Raw genomic sequence first — 21,130 nt, forward strand, 5'->3', positions numbered from 1 at the left:
CTCCCCGTTGATTCCTATGGGGAAATCGTGCACAAGCACGTTACACCAGCTCACCGCTGACTTAAGCAGCGCTGGTATTGGAGTGCGGTAATGAACAACATTTTGCTCAACGCTCACTTCTTGCCTTTTAACGACGGGTTTCTGAAAACTCGTAATACCAGCGCTGTCGAAAAGTGAGCGGTGAGGGAACACTGCTCGTTAGCACCGCATAGCCTCTAATGCAAAACTCGTAATCTAGGTGTAAGTATTTTTCTACTTATATTTTCTATCCGTTTATATTCTGAACCTTCGCTTTGTGTTGTTCTCTGTCTAAAGGAAAATGATTCTAAAAGTTTTTTTTTCAGAACTTCTTCTTCAAATCAGTTATTATTGTATTTTGTTCCTCCTCACAATCCTGTGTCTTCTACCTCTGTTGCAAGGTGGATTAGATGGGACATGAATGAAGCTGGAATTGATACTTCTTTAAAGCTCATTCCGTCAGAGGTTCAGCAGCGTCTAAAGCCTTTCGGAAAGCTGCAACTATTTTTAAGCAATTTTATTTTAAACTCATTCAATTTGCTTTAAACTAAGAAAAATATAAGTCTCTGGTCTTGCAATAAAATGAAATAATCTATTAAAGACTCCCAGACAAGTATTTTCCCACATCTATTTGTTTCCAAACCTTTATTTATTTTTTAAATTTTATATTGATAATATTCTTGTTTTTTCAGTTACCAACCAATAAAGATTTTCTTTGAGTCAAGTTGGTCGCACAATGTGTTATTTTTTCCATTTTTTTTGTCATTTTCAGTTTTGGTGTTCTTTTGTTTAATTTTTCATCTTTTAGCATCAAGCACAAAAGAGGAAGTTGGGGTGCACATTGGACTGTATATGGACATCATCGATTGGTCCATTTATGTTGTATATATTAGTATAGCCTTCTCATTTGCTACTGGTTTTACTTTTTATTACCCAGATATTTTTAATTTATTTTGTATTGTTTTTCTTTTTAAAAGCTCCATATGAGTAGTAAAAAAAAAAAAGAAAAGCAAAATATTCATCTCTGAGTCTTTAATAAAATGTAGATTATTTTGTCACGTTAGCAGAATTGGAATTTTACCCCTTAAGTCTACAATGTGAGCTATCTGACATGCAGTTAGCTTGCTCTATACTATCGATCAAGAGATAAAAATAACTTTGGAAGGAATATAAACCCAAAAATAGAAGAGCTGTTGATTGTGCTCAAGCAATATTAACACAAAAAAGAGCTAATATTATTGGGTTCCTTTTGTAATCTAAACTATTTGAAAATATTGGAATGATATAGGCTGCATATACACAATTCCCTGCTTTGTTAGACCTCTTAGAGCATCATTTGAAGACAGTATTTTGAGCTAAGAAGGCTCTATTGCCTGATTATATAAAGCTATCTGATCAGAGGAGTTGATATAAAATAATCTTCCAGCACTACGATATTTCTTGTGAGATTCCAAAAGGGCAGATGTTGCTATACTTCTCAATGGGGTGTTCCCTGCATTTCTGTATGTAAAGGAGAGACAAGTCCAGTGTAATATAGCCCTGCATGGCATGAGTTCTGCTGCATTTACGCTTTGTGCTTTGTATTTTATATTACTTTAGAATACGTTTTATTATATTTAAATGTTGCACTTTCTATTTGGAAAATTACTGCTGTATCTAAATCTAAATGCATTAAAATACAAAAGAGAAAGTGCAAAACTTAAATGTAATAATACTGAAAGGACCCAATCTTAAGTGTTGTCACCTAAAATACAAAGTGTAACAAATTCTCATATCATGCAGTGCTATATTGCACAATTTGCCTGTCTAGAATCTTGTGAGAGATATCACATTGCTGGAGGATCATTTATCATCTCATCTGAGCAGAGAGCTTTATAGGAGGCATCTCTCTGGGACTTACAGGTTCTCCCCTTATTTTAACATTCAGTGAGTTCAGCCCTTTTGAAGTCTGCACTACAATTTCTCTCCAAGCAGGAGAATCTTTTATCATCAGGCACTTAGAGCTCACACATCCATAAAGAGAAGATAACAAGATCTCAAGTAATAAAACCCTATGTACAGAAGCATAACTTTTAGGTCTGTAAGATATTTGAAAAATAAATAATAACAACCCTCTATTTTTTTTTTACCTCCTTGGAAAAGCTGAGGCCACTTTTGGACCTCCGTGTACAAAGAATAAATTATGATTTTTATGTATTTCAAAGACCACTTATGTACCTTCCAAAATGATATAAGACTAAATAAGTATTGAAACAAAAACATTTGAACACATTGAAAGTTGAAGCAGATGGAATACAGCAGCAGAAGACCACACCAAATGCCACTCCTGTCAGCTAAGAACAGGAAACTGAGTCTAAAGTTTGCGCTGGCTCATCAAAATTGGACAATAAAAGATTGGAAAAAATGTTGCCTGGTCTGATGAGTCTCGATTTCAGCTGCAATATTCAGATGGTAGGGTCAGAATTTGGCGTAAACTACATGAAAGCATGGATCCACCCTGCCTTGTATCAACGGTTCAGGCTGGTGGTGGTGGTGGTGTAAAGATGTGGGGGATATTTTCTTGGCACACTTTGGGCCCCTTAGTACCAATTGAGAATTGTTTCAATGCCACGGCCTACCTGAGTATTGTTGCTGACCAGTGACCATGTCCATCCTTTTATGACTACAGTGTACCCATCTTCTGATGGCTACTTCCAGCAGGATAATGCACCATGTAACAAAGCTCAATCATCTCAAACTGGTTTCTTGAACATGACAATGAGTTCACTGTACTCCAATGGCCTCCACAGTCACCAGATCTCAATCCAATAGAGCACCTTTGGGATGTGGTGGAACGGGAGATTCACATCATGGATGTGCAGCCAACAAATCTGCAGAAACTGCGTGATGCTATCATGTCAATATGGACCAAAATCTATGAGGAACGTTTCCAACACCTTGTTGAATCTATGCCATGAAGAATTAAGGCAGTTCTGAAGGCAAAAGGGGGTCCAAACCAGTACTAGCAAGGTGTACTTAATAAAGTGGCCGGTGAGTTTTAAATTTAAATTTACTAAACATAACATTTGCTTTGCAACTAATACAACTTATAAACATATTAACTAGTAAATACAAGCTCTCAAACACAACTGTATTTAGTTTGCAGAAGTAATACTACATCTGAAAGGATCTCAGATGTAAGAAGAGATTTAAACATTAACATATCAGATTAGGCAGTTTGTGCACATACAGGGAGTGCAGAATTATTAGGCAAGTTGTATTTTTGAGGATTAATTTTATTATTGAACAAAAACCATGTTCTCAATGAACCCAAAAAACTCATTAATATCAAAGCTGAATAGTTTTGGAAGTAGTTTTTAGTTTGTTTTTAGTTATAGCTATTTTAGGGGGATATTTGTGTGTGCAGGTGACTATTACTGTGCATAATTATTAGGCAACTTAACAAAAAACAAATATATACCCATTTCAATTATTTATTTTTACCAGTGAAACCAATATAACATCTCAACATTCACAAATATACATTTCTGACATTCAAAAACAAAACAAAAACAAATCAGTGACCAATATAGCCACCTTTCTTTGCAAGGACACTCAAAAGCCTGCCATCCATGGATTCTGTCAGTGTTTTGATCTGTTCACCATCAACATTGCGTGCAGCAGCAACCACAGCCTCCCAGACACTGTTCAGAGAGGTGTACTGTTTTCCCTCCTTGTAAATCTCACATTTGATGATGGACCACAGGTTCTCAATGGGGTTCAGATCAGGTGAACAAGGAGGCCATGTCATTAGATTTTCTTCTTTTATACCCTTTCTTGCCAGCCATGCTGTGGAGTACTTGGACGCGTGTGATGGAGCATTGTCCTGCATGAAAATCATGTTTTTCTTGAAGGATGCAGACTTCTTCCTGTACCACTGCTTGAAGAAGGTGTCTTCCAGAAACTGGCAGTAGGACTGGGAGTTGAGCTTGACTCCATCCTCAACCCGAAAAGGCACCACAAGCTCATCTTTGATGATACCAGCCCAAACCAGTACTCCACCTCCACCTTGCTGGCGTCTGAGTCGGACTGGAGCTCTCTGCCCTTTACCAATCCAGCCACGGGCCCATCCATCTGGCCCATCAAGACTCACTCTCATTTCATCAGTCCATAAAACCTTAGAAAAATCAGTCTTGAGATATTTCTTGGCCCAGTCTTGACGTTTCAGCTTGTGTGTCTTGTTTAGTGGTGGTCGTCTTTCAGCCTTTCTTACCTTGGCCATGTCTCTGAGTATTGCACACCTTGTGCTTTTGGGCACTCCAGTGATGTTGCAGCTCTGAAATATGGCCAAACTGGTGGCAAGTGACTTTTCTCAGTTCATGGGCAGTTATTTTGCGCCTTGGTTTTTCCACACGCTTCTTGCGACCCTGTTGACTATTTTGAATGAAATGCTTGATTGTTTGATGATCACGCTTCAGAAGCTTTGCAATTTTAAGAGTGCTGCATCCCTCTGCAAGATATCTCACTATTTTTTACTTTTCTGAGCCTGTCAAGTCCTTCTTTTGACCCATTTTGCCAAAGGATAGGAAGTTGCCTAATAATTATGCACACCTGATATAGGGTGTTGATGTCATTAGACCACACCCCTTCTCATTACAGAGATGCACATCACCTAATATGCTTAATTGGTAGTAGGCTTTCGAGCCTATACAGCTTGGAGTAAGACAACATGCATAAAGAGGATGATGTGGTCAAAATACTCATTTGCCTAATAATTCTGCACTCCCTGTACATGTTGAATTTATAACTTCAGTGTAGCGCAAATAATATCTACAGGCAACTAGACTGTCTCTAAGTAATCTAAACACTATGGGATAGATTTAAAAATGGTCAAGCGGACATCATTTACTGTAGCGAATCATGTTCCCTTTGACCTTGCTAAATGCCAACAGCATACGCTGTTGGCATTTAATATTGCACAAGCATTTATTTTGAAATGCTTGTGCAATGCCGCCCCCTGCTCAATCATATTGGATCGGGCTGATTTCAGTAGGTGGCGGACAAGTTAAGGAGCAGCGCTCTTATGACCGCTGCTTCTTAACTTCCATTTCAGGCGGACCTGAAACGATGGGGCCCCAAATCAGCATCCGATGCTTAATAAATGGAGCCCTATAGAGAGTTCAATATTCTTCAAGCCTCAAGGTGTTTGCAGACTGTAATTTATTATGTACCACTCACGAGAGTTCAGAGATGGATAAAATACCCTCATATACAACAACGGAACTCTCGCACCATATGTTCATTATCAGTCAGCCCATAAAAAATCTCCAGAAGTCCATATCCCTGAGGGGCCAATGGAAATGATCTCTTTAAAAAATGGTAGTAATATCTGTGAAAGAGTCTCAGATGTAATAATAAAAGATGTAACTGTTAACATATCAGGGTAGGAACCAAATACACAAAAATAAATATGTATTAAATTTATAGCTTCACAGTATAATGCTAGTAAATATCTGCAGGCAACTAAATGAAACAAATACGGACGGTATGTATTGAAAGCCCATTGGTAAACATCTTGAAGGTGTTAGCAGCTACAACATAAGAATGAATGACAGTATAAATGTGACTCTCTCTCTCTATAAAGACAATAGCCACTTGAAAGTTGTTACCATCTGCGTTGTAAAATTAAAGGGACACTGAACCCAATTTTTTTCTTTCGTGATTCAGATAGAGCATGCAATTGTAAGCAACTTTCTAATTTACTCCTATTATCAATTTTTTTCATTCTCGTGCTATCTTTATTTGAAAAAGAAGGCATCTAAGCTATTTTTTGGTTCAGACCATTGACAGCACTTGTTTATTGGTGGATGAATTTATCCACCAATCAGCAAGAACAACCAAGGTTGTTCACCAAAAAATGGCCCGGCATCTAAACTTACATTCTTGCATTTCAATTAAAGATACCAAGAGAATGAAGACAATTTGATAATAGGAGTAAATTAGAAAGTTGCTTAAAATCGCATTCTCTGCTAGGAGGAAGAGGAGGAGTCTGTGCACAGAGCAGGCATCACTCCTCTGCAGCTTTTCCAGTGGCGGTGGTTCGCGCCAGGAACCCTTTTTGCTAAAGGAAAAATATTCTGCAGCCAGTTTTTGATTACTTCTCAGTGAAAACCTCCCACAGCGTAAGTTGCCATCTACGCTGAAAAAGATCTTCTATACCCGGAGCCTGATTTGGAAGGCTGAGTGATCAAGCTCCCTTAATGGTCAAGATCCTTCTTGGACAATTCCCCCCTCACAATCCCAGTTTGTGAGAGGGGTAGACAGCCAGGTTTGCCTGCAACAAGGTATTGGTGAATGCCGAAAGCTGACCTACACTCACCCAAGGGACAGACAGCCTCAGCGGAGGGAGGTTGACGCTCCTGTTCACAGAGTGTTAGGTCCCGGCAAGGTCTTCTGGAGGCTGTGCTGGGTTGACATCGCAAGGACAGCTCCCTCTGCACACTATCGCACTGGGCATGGTCAGCATCTGGAGGTGACACATCGTTGTAGGGGTGAGTGCAAGGCATCGGCTGATATCGCTATACATAACAACTTTTCTCTGAAATATTTAAAGCATGCTGTGGGACGCTGGGGACATGGGTCCCTAATTCAAAGTACTTTCTTTTGATTAACTCTCCTGTAAACCACACAAAGGGGTAAATTATAAGCCCTTTACACATTATTTGGCTATACCTTTTTCCTGCTTCGGAAGATCGCAGAGAACATAACCCAAAAAAGCAGAGGGGAAGAAAAAGGGGAAAAAGAAGATAAAAACCTCAAGCATTTTAAGAGGCTTATCTGAAATCAGGAGGCCTTCTGAACTTTTAGTGTTGAAACTTTATGCAAATCAATTTCACTTAGTGCTTAGTGGCAAGATAACGTCCTTGCTTGTTGCTGAAAGTTTGTTTTTGATTCCGTTTTTTTTTTTCTCTTTCTTTTGTTTCCTTTTCTCTGGCTATCTAGTTCTGATTAACACTTTCTGTTCCTGAATGCATATTCTATGTGACAGATAGCCACAAGTGTTTTGTTGTGCTGAGTTTCTTTGACAACCCTGTTACTATTTTTAAGGCTTATACTAAAATTACACAAGGGAACTGAGAGAAGTTCAAAGGCTGTACGCAGCAGGATAATCAAACCAATCTCATAACAAAATCTCATAGGAAGTTTTCGGTTAGGCTGCTTAAATTTCAGGGCTTACAATGAGATTTCTAGCTAAGTAAGATACTAGAGGAAACTGATGGCTCTCATGTAAAAGAGAGTAAATAGTTTTTTTAGACTTTTCTAAATAGTATCATAATCTGTAAGCACCTGCAAAACTTTTTCCTTGAAAAACTGTGTGTACTCTTTAAAACATACTCTAATCTGCTTTTTACCCAATATTTAAAAACAATGGGGAATGTTAAATATCATCTGAAATCCAGTTCCCAGTAGGAATAGATCAGGTGCTAGTTTAGTAATCAGGGGAAAGAGCAAATCAAGTATTAGGAAGGACTAATAACAGCAATCTCACTCTTAGAGTTATTAAATTCTAGGTTCTTGACATAAATATTTGCACTTGAACTGTTTCCCCTCAGAGACTGGCCCATATATGGGCCCTCTTATAAGCATTCTGCCCCCCTTTAAAAGTCACAATAGGAGAGACACAATAGATATTGGTGCAACTACTTCAGACTGGGTTTTTCGTTAAAGGGACACTGAACCCAAATGTTTTCTTTTGTAATTCAGAAAGAGCATGCAATTTTAAGCAAATTTCTAATTTACTCCAATTATCAATTTTTCTTCGTTCTCTTGCTATCATTATTTGAAAAAGAAGGCATCTAAGCTTTTTTTTTTTTTTTAGTACTCTGGACAGCACTTTTTTATTGGTGGATGAATGTATCCACCAATCAGCAAGGACAACCCAGGTTGTTCACCAAAAATGGTCCGGCATCTAAACTTACATTCTTGCATTTCAAATAACGATACCAAGAGAATGAAGAATATTTGATAATAGGAGTAAATTAGAAAGTTGCTTAAAATTTCATGCTTAATCTGAATCATGAAAGAAAAATTTTGGGTACAGTGTCCCTTTAAGCCTGTTAATATTTAAGTTTCAGTCACAATTATGGATGGGTATGTATTTTGGCTGAGGTTAGGTTCAAAACTCCTGCGACCGTATAGTTTCACCTTTTATTAGTCGCCATTTCCTGGTCTTAATTTTTTCACGGATCTCTTCTACCCATGCACTTCCCTTTTATCACTTTTAATCTTATTGGGGGTCCTTTCACCTGTCACAATCTTATAACTGCGGATCCCTCTTAATTCTGCACCCCTTTTTTTTTTTCCCTCACACGTGGGGCTTTGCCTTGTTATTTCACAAGTTTAATATCTGCACTTTTTGGTTTCATGGACAAATTCATCACTTCACCTTCCGTCACTTTAAAAAATAATCCAGGCATGGCAACTAAGAACAGGGATCGCAGGAACAAGAAGCCTACAGAGGCTCCGGTAGAAACCTCGGCTGAAACTACCCCATCGAAATCCCAAAAGCTCCTGACATCGCAAGATACTCAAGCCCTTGTATCCAGCATATTAGAAGCTATATCCCCTAAGTTTGCTCTCTTAAAGAATGAAATCAAACAAGACATCACACTATTAACAGCAGAGGTCAGGCAATTCTCTAGGAGACTTCAGGACGTGGAGCAAAGAATCTCAGATTTAGAAGATACAACAAACTCCTATATTCCTAAAATCGAGGGCAATCAGTGTGAGATCTCCAAAATACAGGCAAAGGTAGATGACCTAGAAAACAGATCAAGAAGGAATAATCTCAGAATCATTGGCTACCCAGAATCTTCTAAGCAAGAAGACCTTATGAAAGTCATAACACATACCCTGCCCCTGATACTAAATATTCCCGCAGCTCAGACACCTGTCCTTAATGAAAGAGTCCACAGATTGGGGAGATTCACAGATAGCTCTGCTAATTTGGCTAAACCCAGACCAATAATTGCAAGGTTTCTGAATTTCCAGGACAAAATGCTTTTTCTACAATATTATCGCAGAAATCAACCTATTTTCCATAACGGCAATAAAATTCTCCTTTTTCAGGATTTCTCTATTGAGACCTCCTTGAAAAGGAGGGAACTCTCCCCAATCTGTGGAAAAATGCTAAAAGCGGGGTGGCAGGCCACAGTCATTTATACTGCTAGACTTAAATTATCTCTGGGGGTCAAACCTTTTTTTTGACTCGGCAGCAGAGGCAGAGAAAAAATTGGCCGAACATGGGATTAATTGATAACAAAGCAAAGGGCAGTCAGATTATGACACTATATTTAAAGGGAAGAGGGGACAGTGAAGGAAAAATTAAAAAATTGTATTTATTATTTTCTCTCTTTTTGCCTTGTATGCTATTAATAATTAAAGAACCTCAAAATTGGAGATTTTTTTTGCTTCCCTTTTTTTTTTCTCTCTCTCCTCCTCTCTTGTCTCCCCCGCCCTAATGCTCGCTATTTCACAGGTAAGGGCCTATGAATAAAAATTTTAGAATTACTTCCTGGAATATAGGGGGCATCGTTTCCCCTATTAAACAGAAAACTATTCTGTCTCATCTCCAGAGACTCAATACCTCTATCGCGTTACTGCAAGAAACACTGATGAATCGCTAGATTGAATTAGCCAATACTTTTGTTGCATTGTTGACATAAAATAAGATATTTAAAAAAAAATTAAAAAAAATTGCATGCTCTATCTGAATCACGAAAGATAAACAGTATACCAAATATAAAATAATAATATCAACTGACCCAGTAATTCTAATTAAACCGGGATTGAGCAAACATAACAGTTAGAACCATGCAGGAGCAAAAATATTGTTCCCATTTATCAAGTTATGTATGATGTCTCTGTGCATGAGAGCTCAAAGGTGGATCTCTATGGTCATATAATAATAATCAGTCAGCCCACAGTTGTGAAACGCACAACCTTCCATTTCTTCTAAAATAGAAAGAGATGCAGGGAAACCACAAAGTGATCAGGTGAGTTCAGCACTTAATCCAATCTGTCAAACAACCCACAATCTGTGAAACATACATACTATTCATCTCTGGATTTGTCACTATGGATGTGTTTTCCAAGAGCAGGTAATACATCTGGGACTCATGGGCATTTGGTGCCAATTTCCTTGAGACAACCCAGGCACTTCTCCGCTATCCATGCCTCCATGAGAGTTGATGACAATGTCCTCCGTATTCCTTGGACATAGCAACTGAATACTGATCGGGTCCTCCAGAGGTTCTGTACAATCACTAGCATCTTTCAGCTCACAAGATACCAATGACCCATGCTGAGATGTTGCGGTCAACCTTTCAGGTTTATCCAGATGTGACTGCAATATATATTAAAGGCTACCCCCATTCTGCTTCTAGTTGCCTACTCAGTTGCTCAAAATGCACTTTAAGAAGTTGCTCCACTTCTTCAGTAATGCTTCAGGCAACGGCCACCAAATCCTGTTGTATTGTTATGTATCACAATGTGTTTGTAATGTTTTGACAACAATCCTCCAAGAAAAAAATCATGTTTTAAACATAGTGACACTTGGGGCTCCATTTGTCATTGCTGCTTCTGAGGCCCATCGTTTCAGGCTTTCATGAAATTAACGTTAAGAAGCAGTGGTCACTATAGCGAATCATGTCCACACGGCATTTGATAAATCAAGCCCATAGTGGCTACTTTACAATATTGTCATTATTTAAAAATATAGTACACAAAAGCCAATATTGCCTAGTTGGTTAAATCAATCTTTAGTTGGATTAATTTAAAATATCATAATATTAAGTGGTTTATAAATAATATTTTATTAAATGCTTAGATACACTTAAAGGAACATGAAACCCAAAACGTTTCTTTCATTATCCAGCTAGAACATACGATTCTAAACAACTTTCCAATTTACTTCTATTACCAAATTAGCTTCATTATATTGGTATCATTTGATAAAGAAGCAGCATAGCAGTACTGGAAAATAGCTGAACACATTGGGTTAGCCAATGGCAAGGAACCAGTAGTGCATTTCTGCTCCTGAGCCTACCTATGAATGCTTTTCAACAAAGGATAAATAGAACTAAGTAAATTAGATAATACAAGTTAATTGGAAAGTTGTTTAAAATTACAGGTTCTATCTGAATAATGAAAAGGTAATTTTGACTTTGCTGCCCCTTAAAATACAATCGTTTTTATTATTAAAAGAGGCCCATCTTAAATTCCATATCCATGCCTTTTGGTTATATAGATTCAAGTCTATGGCCCTGATGATCAAAGCATCATCAGACCCACAAGAAATTGTCTTTTTGGTCTTGTCAATCTTCCAATTCGTGAGTCAAGTGATATATTCCAAAATAATGACCAACAAGTATAATCAGTTGGTTTTTTTTTTTTAATAGCATATAATAGGATTTGAGTAAATTGCGGATAAAACGCCTAGCCCCAAATGATTGTTCTAGTGAGGGTTAAAGTTAATAATGGCTATCTAAAAAACTTTTGTGCATTATTAGATAAAAGGGCTGCTGGTGATTATGTATGAATATTAAAGTGAGAAAATTTTTTATCAGAGTATTAAGAGAGTAAATTTTGCTCCACGTACGATTAGGATAGCTGAATGAACATAGCGTTAAATCAGGCATTGTGAGACCTGCAGCAAGGTGGGAAAAATGTGCAGTCCAATTGTTTAAGATTAGTGTGTGTTACAGTATTTAATACCCATTGCAGATTAACCACATCTGTGCCTATTATGATACATGTATGTGCGCAAGAGAAATTGAATACCTAGAGTTACAAAAGGAAAGGTTTCTTATACTTTCAACATGTATGTAAAATCAGCTGTGTGTTGAGTCTTATGGAAGTACACATATTGAACTGAAAGTGCAGAGCATTGGCCAAGAATAAAACACATGTATGGAATGCAGAGGTAGTAAGACATACACAGAACCTTGCTAAACAATGTTAAAATATTACCAAAGGCAAAAGTTCCCTTATAAACAGCGCACTGTGTATGTGTCTGTGTTTATATTTCAATGTGGGCTTTAAATGGCAGTGTTCCAATCATATGTACAGAACCGTATACTCCAATAGCGATAACAGTAGTCACAACTTATATGTATATTAGACTTGCTGTTTCTTGCTTGTAGGTTTCTCTGTTCAGTCTCTCTTCCAGCTCCACAAATGAAAGGTTTCAGCGTAACATGCACCAGACAGTTTCAATTTCTTCATTGCTCCATTCTACAGCGTTACATGCTTATCTTAGGCTCCACCTACTTCCCTTTGTGAGAAAACATCCGGCTGCAAACCGCTTGTTAGGATCCCAAGCCAAAGTAACGTAAGTGCAAAGAGCGAGGCAGCCGATGTAAAAGTGTAAAAAATAACTTTTATTTTATATTTTAAATAGCAGGACAGGATCAAGAGGCCAGTGCAGTACCGGTCTTACGCATTTCAGCTTGCGCCTTCCTCATAGACGGTCTATGAGGAAGGCGCAAGCTGAAACGCGTAAGACCGGTACTGCACTGGCCTCTTGATCCTGTCTTGCTATTTTAAATATAAAATAAAAGTTATTTTTTACACTTTTACATCCGCTGCCTCGCTCTTTGCAATAATGTTAAAATATCACAATATATGATCATCAAATAGGATCAAACCTGTCATCCCAACTAGCAATGTATTACTAGCTCGTTATTACTGTTCCAAATGCTGTCATGCGACTTTTCCAGTGCTAATCTCCTCTGTATGGGATCAAAAAACATTACAACAAAATAAAACAAATAGCCAACGGGGCTGCAACTAAAAACCAACCTAAAGAACTCATTTAGAAAATCTATAACATGACAGTCAGCAGAACAATTAAAGTGGAGTGGATTTGTAAACTAGCCATATGGCAGAGATGATCTGTTATAATAATGAGGCTATTCTAATCAGCTAGTCAGGTCCAGAATATGTCCACTTAGCCGACCCCTCTCCTATGTCTCAGAGCCCCCAGAAAGTTAAGACCTTTGATCGCTTTGTTTTGCCTACACGATAGCAGATATCTTAAAGTAAAGGATGTCACCCGGGATCATTCTATCTCCAACTCCTGCGCAATATATTCTTTTTGAACCTTAGATTCCATTACTGTATTTGTGCAGGAAAACGTTCAGGCATGATACGCAATTGTCTTTCAAATAAACGGCTTTATATTCAAAGAAAACCCTTGTGCTGTTTTCACACTGTAGTTTCCAAGGCAGATATCTTGCACAGCAGGGCAAGGAAGGTCCAATTTCTTATCCATCTCCTTGATCATTAAATAGCCAGATGTAGTGGTCATGAAGATAAGGCTTGTTGAAGTATTAACAGTCTCCGTGATAGTCTGGTATTATAGCAGATCGATCAAAGGCTGACTCCCAAGTTGTTCCAGCATTAACATTTGTTGCGTCGGCAGAAACCTGTTTCATGCAGATAGGGAGTCAAATAAAGGAGCGAGTAGCTCAGTTAGGTTAGCAGTAATATGCTCCATTTGTTCAGGATATAAGAGAAGATGAACTATATACAGCACTAGATCCTGCCATAGCGCCAGCCGGCTTCTATCATTAGAAAATGCTCCACAGGGGCCAAGAGATGGTAATACTTGATCCTAAAAAGTTCCCAGAAACAAAAATTGCCAAGGGTAGTATGGATGGCTGAAGTTATGACCACTAAAGAACTTAAGAGGTAATATCTTAGACGGTGCTACATAAGTTAGTGGCCATCTTGGAACGCTGCCCACCAGAAGTCCCCCAATTTATCATGCCTTTATCATCTATTATGCATATTATGTTGTATGATCTCTTTATTTCATATTGTAGAATAACTCTGTTTTTCCATCTCTCTGTTTAGGTACTCCAATGTTTAATGGTGTAATCCTCTATATCTGCTGTATTTATGTTGTTCCCACTTAATGTATGGCATTTTATTTATGTGTGCTATCAACCCCTTTTTCCTATGAGGCTTCATAGCTGTCTTTTTATGTACATCCATCTGTTTTCCCACAAGATGGAACTATAACCATTTAGCTAATGGCAATTGGGTTAAACTCCCAGGTAGATGCCTATAAACAGGTGGTTTGTGAGTGTAATTTTATCACATGATTAAGGGGCATTGGCCCCGAAACGTCGTGTTTGTTTTGATCCTGTTTGGAAATTCAATAAACTAAGAAAGAAGTTTTGCACTACTGGAGAACCGCCGCTTTTTTTGTTCTATATGTGCTTTTAGAGCTTGGCAGTAGCTCTTAGCGGTTCTCCTAATTGGGACTTGAGTGCTGGATTCCACCTCACTTTGCTTAATAAGTAGAAAGCTTACAGATCACATTAAAAGCATTAATATTAACACTATCATTTAACAGAATGAAGAAAGCTATAAACCCTAACAATACCCCTTACTGTGCACTTCTTCCTCCAGTTCTTATTCTCCCCTCTTGTTTCTAGTGAAGCCTGTGCTAGTGGGAGGGCACAGTAACAGCAAGTCAGTGAACATCAGACAGGGCCAGCCCTGAATCCTGCATAACTAATAATGCCAAGAAAAGTTTACAATTAGTTTTTACTTCTCTGATTGGCTCCCTCGCTGAGGCATCATGAGGGATACATCCTATTGGTCATTATTTTTGCTTCAGGTAGTTTTAAGGTAGTTTCACCACCAGTGGGTGGCGCTGCTGCTATTGAAGAAATGTATCCATGTTTTGCTATTGAGAGATGCAGTCCTGTATGATGCTTCTCCATAGCATTACATGGGCGAAAAAAATGGTGATTTTATTTATTTTTTTTACAATTTGTTTTTTAATTAAAATTAATTTTAACTAAACTTTGGCCCCATATGGCAGGGGAGGCAGTGCTTCCCCTGTCTCCTATGACTGCACTTCCCTGATATAAACATATATTTAAGTGCGTTGGAGCCTTTTGCAGTCAAGCAACTGAAAACATGAAACATCATATTTATGCAAATACTTTAAATATTTCCCAATCCAATGTTTTTCACATAAGGGAATATGTTCTAAGTATTTTTAAATAAACATTTCTATATATGTCTATATTATATATATATGGGTGTAGATATATATTTTACCAAAAAAAACATCACATTCATAGATTACATATATATATATATATATATATATATATATATATATATATATATATATATATATATATATATATACGAAAGTACCAGCACTCTCTATTCACAATTCTTAAGTCCAGGGTGCACTCAGAATATCCACGTGAGAAAGTAAAAAAATAGAGGCACTCGCCGTGAGCAAAAAATCATACTTTTTTTTCTCACGTCGAGTGCCTCTATTTTTTTACTTTCTTATATATATATATATATATATATATATATATATATATATGTGTGTGTGTGTGTATTTAAGAATAAATAAAACATATTTTGCTTGAGAAGAATGTGGAATGTGAAATATTCATATTTCATGTCTGGATAGCGTACTTGAGTGAACACGATCGGTGCGTGTCGGATTAACGCTGGTGTGCAAACTTTACTTTCAACTTGAAATACATTGCCATTTTCCCTAAATACCAAGGTATCAAGGAAGCTAAAAGCAATTTTGCTCCATGTAAGGGTAAATTTTATAGTATAGGAAGCTTCATTAAACTGCTCTACAAACCTTTCCAGGTCCAAAGTTGCTCCACTATACTCCAAAAGTTTCATGTATAAAGCTCCACCAAATGGCTGATTAAATACCATATACACCGTTCTTCAAATTGATTCATAAAAATGTTTGCATAGGTGTTGCTTTCAGTGATTCTAGAAATTTCTAGTATTTTTATAGAAGCAAACATTTTATTTAATATATATGTTGTGGCCAAGATTGTGTTATTTTTTTCTTTAAAAAAAACATGTTATGGGATTTAATGAAAAAAGAAGCTGACATGAAGAAATAAAAATACAAACCTCAATCTCTGGAAAGTCTTTTGTGCATTATAAATGTTAAGTCTGGGAATGCTTCGGCAAGAGGGTGTCATGTCCTGGGACCTTACATGAGCAACGCTGTGACAAAGATTATAATGCTCCTGTCCTTTACGATCGATTTTGTCTGTGCCTCTTTTAACACCTTAGAGATAAACTTGCTAATTTGGGTATGGCAGCAGACTTGATAAATTTGATCACCTTGGTCCTTCAAATAAACAACAGATTCAGGGAAAGACAGCAGGAGAGATTTGCAACACTGACCTTCCTTTCCTCTCAAGTTCATCCTATGCCAATGACTACTTCCACTGCAATGCCTGTGTCTTTGGAGGAACCCATGCAGATTGGAGTAATTAAGGGGCCTGCAGTGGTCCACGGAGATAACTCAAATGTATGCAATTATTGATTCTGATGCAAGTTTCCTTGATTCTACATTGGCGAGTCATTTAGCTATTCTCTAGAAACCAAAGTTTCTTAATTCCATCTGTTTGCCAGTGATGATAATTCAAAGAAATGTGCTCCTATTTTAAAAAGTCTACACATACAGTATACATAGAGCACACTTTACACTTCCAAATGTCCACAACTTCTACACAGGCACTAAGTAGAGCGGGGGTCACGTGATCCAGTGCAGTTTGTGGCTTCTCCATCTAACACGCAAAAGATACAATCAAAACAAAAGTGCCAACGCACTGGAGATACACAGTTGCAATGTGATCCACAATCACACACGACTAACAAAATTCAAAGTTTATTTTATCCAATTAAAATCATTGAAAACTAACGATATCCCAGCAGGGGAGATTGTAGCTCCTACACATACTCGTTATGTGTGATTGCGCACTTAGTCACTGCAGTATGGAGCCACAGTCTTTTCCAAGATATATAAAAAACCATCTTAAAGAAACAGTAACAACCATTTATACAACATATAGTGTAAAATACAAAGTAAACCCCTGTTGTGTGTTTTCTTGTATTAGTTATTAAAGAGGAATATAGATTGCATAAGAACCATTTATAGGATAATTGACTGAAGCCCACATCTATTTTTGTATTCAGATCTAATTGGAAACTGCTTTGCAAAAAAAGAAGATTCAATATACTTCTGATTGACTACGCTTTGTTTTTCTATTCCCACCTCTCGTAGATCCTCAATTGACCTTATGTTTTCTAAAAACCTCTCCCTAAGTAGCCTTTTTGTCCTACCTATATATTGTTTTGAACAGCCAATACATATTAATAAATATACCATGTGAGTAGTTTTACAGTTGATGTTAAAAATTATTTTATATTCTTGATTAATTACATCAGATGTTCCCCCAGTAACAAAATCACATTTTCAAATCTGATGCCTGCATTAAAAAAAACAACACTTTTCTCCTAGTTAACCTAGGCCCAGATTAGGAGTTTTGTTAGAGGCTGTGCGGTGCTAATGAGCAGTTTTCTCTCACTGCTCACTTACCTGCAGCGCTGGTATTACGAGTTTTTACAAACCCGTCGTTAAAAGACAAGAAGTGAGCGTTGAGCAAAATTTTGCTCCATACCGCACTCCAATACCAGCACTGCTTAAGTCAGCGGTGAGCTGGTGTAACGTGCTCGTGCACGATTTCCCCATAGGAATCACGGGGAGAGCCGGCTGAAAAAAAGTCTAACACCTGCAAAAAAGCAGCGTAAAACTCCTTAACGCAGCCTCATTGATTCCTATGGGGAAATACATTTTATGTCTACACCTAACACCCTAACATGAACCCCAAGTCTAAACACTCCTGATCTTACACTTATTAACCCCTAATATGTCGCCCCTGACATCGCTGACACCTACATTATAATTATTAACCCCTAATCTGCCGCTCCGGACACAGCCGCCACCTACATTATACTTATGAACCCCTAAACTGCTGCCCCCAACATCGCCGACACCTACATTATATTTATTAACCCCTACTCTGCCACCCCCAATGTCGCCGCCACCTACCTACACTTATTAACCACTAATCTGCCATCCCCAATGTTGCTGCCATTATAATAAACATATTAACCCCTAAACCGCCGCACTCCCGCCTCGCAAACATTAGTTAAATATTATTAACCCCTAAACTGCCGGCCCTAACATCGCCGCCACCTACCTACATTTATTAACCCCTAATCTGCCGCCCCCAACGTCGCTGTCCCTATATTAAAGTTATTAGCCCCTAAACCTAAGTCTAACCCTAAACCTAACACCCCCTAACTTAAATCAAAATAAATATTCCTATCATTAACTAAATTATTCCTATTTAAAACTAAATACTTATCTGTAAAATAAACCCTAAGATTGCTACAATATAACTAATAGTTACACTGTAGCTATCTTAGGATTTATTATTATTTTACAGGCAAGTTTGTATTTATTTTAACTAGGTATAATAGTTACTAAATAGTTATCAACTAATTAATAACTACCTAGCTAAAATAAATACAAAAGTACCTGTAAAATAAAACCTAACCTAAGTTACAATTACACCTAACACTACACTATAATTAAATTAATTCCCTAAATTAAATACAATTAAATAAAATTAGCTAAAGTACCAAAAAAACAGACACTAAATTACAGAAAATAATAAACAAATTACAAGATTTTTAAACTAATTACACCTAATCTAATCCCCCTAACAAAATAAAAAAAGCCCTACCCTACACTAAATTACAAATAGCCCTTAAAAGTGCCTTTTGCGGGGCATTGCCCCAAAGTAATCAGCTCTTTTACCTGTAAAAAAAATTACAAATCCCCCCCCCCAACATTAAAACCAACCAATTTGTTTGCGATGCGGGAGGGCCTCGGTTTAAGGGTTAATAGGTAGTTTATGGGTGTTAGTGTACTTTTTAGCACTTTAGTTAAGAGTTTTATGCTACGGCGTTGTAGTGTAAAACTCTTAACTACTGACTTTAAAATGCGGTACCAGTCTTGACAGGAGAGGGTCTACTGCTCACTTTTTGGCAGACTCGTAATACCGGCACTATACAAGTCCCATTAAAAAAAGAGGATACGCAATTTACGTGAGTGGATTTGCAGTATTTCCAAGGCTGCCCAAAAAAGTGAGTGGTACACCTGTACCTACAAGACTCGTAATACCAGCGGGCGTTAAAAAGCAGCGTTAGGATCTCTTAACGCTGCTTTTTTACCCTAACGCACAACTCGTAATCTAGCCGCAAGTTTGCTGACAAGTATTAGGTAACAGAAAAGATCTGAATATTATAAGGGCATAGGTTCTCTGATGATGTTACAAACTTTATTGAAGACTATACGTAGTAACAACAATTGGCTTATACTGAACCTGATTATTTTTAGGTTTATAACATAACAAATCCCTTCTTATTTAGTTGTTCTAAAGTCTTTGTCAACTGTCATAATGGATTCCAGGCATAGAGAGACTTTACTGTTTGATGTCGTAATTTCTCCTTTGTTCCCTGTGATCTTGGGCTTGTCCTGGCTGAGAATGCATAATCCTTTAATAAATTGGCATCCTGGAAGTATAAACTTTATTTCTGCATATTATCAAATTCCCTGTTTTTACCAGTCTGCTGCACTTTTAAGTGTTCATGAGAGTGCATTGGAAACTATTCCTAAACAGTATAGAGACTTTTCATATGTGTTTGAGAAAAAGAGGGCAGATCAACTTCCTCCTAGATGTCCTTATGAAATACTGATTTAGTCCTGGGAGATTTAATACCCTTTTGGAACAATTTTTTCCAGTGTCTGGTCCTGAGTTACATAATTTAAAGGAATATATTGATAAAACCTGGACAAATAGTTGATCAAACCTTCTACTTCTCCAGCTGGGGCTGGAATCTTTTTGTGGAAAGATCTAAGACCCTGTGTGCACTACTGAGCTCTTAAAAGGATCAAGGGAGCTCACCCCAGAGGCAGAACTTTTTTTGACTTTCTGCAATGAGACTTTTTTATTGATTTTTTTTCTGCAGGTTTTAGAGCAGCTGGTGTTGCTGCGTTTGTTGCCCTTACTAAGTGTGCACGAGGACAGATTAAAGTACAGTCTCGCTGCTATCTGCTGTAGGTTACCAAAGAGTTAGTCTGTCTGGGAACCTGCTCTACTGTACTGCTAGGGTCTATATGTTTCCCTTCACAGAACAAGGGGCTGGATCCGCACAGAATTTTTATTTGTGCTGTGGCTGTTTCTTGTATTGCCAGGTCCCACAGTGTTAGCAACATTACAGTCACTTCCTCAGCCTCTTCTTCTTTTTAAACCATTGACTACCAGAAAGGACTGCAAGCCATTGGGTTAACTGATCTGCCTTCTAGCTACTGGGCCATAGGTTATTTTGGAGGGGCTGCTGCTCCTGCTAACTCTGGTGATGTATAATATATAACTCCTAAAGGATGGCACTTAGTGCAGAAATTAGTCTTAAATCTGGTCAGATTTTTTAAATTTACAATGGTCTATATGGCGTATTTAAATATATTTCAAATGAAAATGTGTTATCAAGTTTAAGGTCAGCTCTCTATGATATATATATATATATATTTAAAGATTTATTTGTTAATCATAACAAAAATTCCCAAATAGGTTAATGGGATATACACAGTATTCTGAAGATGGCCTGGCAAGCGCCCACAACCCCTTTTTCAGAATACTGTGCATCTGTGATCTATACACAAAAAAACAACAACTTGCTCCTATTTTTTTTGGTTGGAAGGGGAGGAGAGAGAGAAACGCTGTAAATATTTACTTTGAGATAAAATGGAACAGTGACACCTACAGGTAGGAATGAAAAGTGCAGCCATAAATTTTACTGGCACCGCTCAATTATTTCTGCAGACGTGCTGTATTTTCTGTAGGCTTGGCACTACTGACAGCTTGGGGTGCACTATATGCATCTTATTGTTAAAAAAGGATTCAGAGGGGTATGCTAAATTTATTACACAGGACCTGTAAGCTTCTGCTAATAACATTGTCAACTATGTTACCTGTGCTAAGCTCAGAGCTATTTGTAACCTTAACATCAGAAGTGATCCTGTAGTTGTTTTGGCGACAGACTTATCAGGGAGGTGTTAAAAGGTCCCTGCTAATGCAAGTCAGTGCTTGTTTATTCATATGGAAGTCCATGAATAACACTTGGCTAAGAAATATATTTAAAA

This window comes from Bombina bombina, chromosome 3, assembly GCF_027579735.1.
Source record: "Bombina bombina isolate aBomBom1 chromosome 3, aBomBom1.pri, whole genome shotgun sequence".
Taxonomy (NCBI): Eukaryota; Metazoa; Chordata; class Amphibia; order Anura; family Bombinatoridae; genus Bombina; species Bombina bombina.